Genomic DNA, 645 nt, shown 5'->3' with positions numbered 1-645 from the left:
CGGGGGCGCGGGGGGTCCGGCTGCTGCTGGCGCTCAGGGTGGGGGGCAGTGGTGGGGGGACCTCCGGGGACACCCCTCGATGCCCTGCTGGGCTGCACACAGGTGCCTGGGGAGGGACAGTGCGGTGAGGGGGGCTTGCTGTGCCCACCACTCCCTGCCAATGCCAATTACACCCCAGGGATGGTGGGGTGGTCCCACAGCCCCCACCCTCACCCCTTACCAGTGTGGGACGGTGCAGCCCCTCCAGGCCTCCAGGGGGGCAGAGGAAGGGGTCAGTGGCACCGCAGGCTTTGGCGTTGGGGAAGGTCCAGTTCTTGCTCTGCTGGATGCGCCGCGGCTTCCCGGCATCATTGCCAGTGTCTGTGGAGAAAATGGGGAGGGAGGGGTGTCAGTGCTGGCCTGCAGGGACCCCCGCGGTCCCCACCAGGTGCCAGGCACCATTGCACCTTGCACAAGCATGGGTGCACACTGGCACCATCAGCAGGGCCTTGCATGCCCCCCGCATGGCGGGACACTGACCTTGGGGACTGGCACGGTGGCCATGTGGGCCGGGGGTGGCCAGTGAGCGGCATGCTGGGGTGCTCCGGTGCTTGCCGGCCACCAGCAGCTCCTCCGCACTGGGGACCTCCCGCTCCCGCGTCCGGG

Source organism: Charadrius vociferus, unplaced genomic scaffold, assembly GCF_000708025.1.
Source record: "Charadrius vociferus isolate BGI_N301 unplaced genomic scaffold, ASM70802v2 scaffold564, whole genome shotgun sequence".
Classification (NCBI taxonomy): Eukaryota; Metazoa; Chordata; class Aves; order Charadriiformes; family Charadriidae; genus Charadrius; species Charadrius vociferus.
This window is presented reverse-complemented; position numbering follows the sequence as displayed.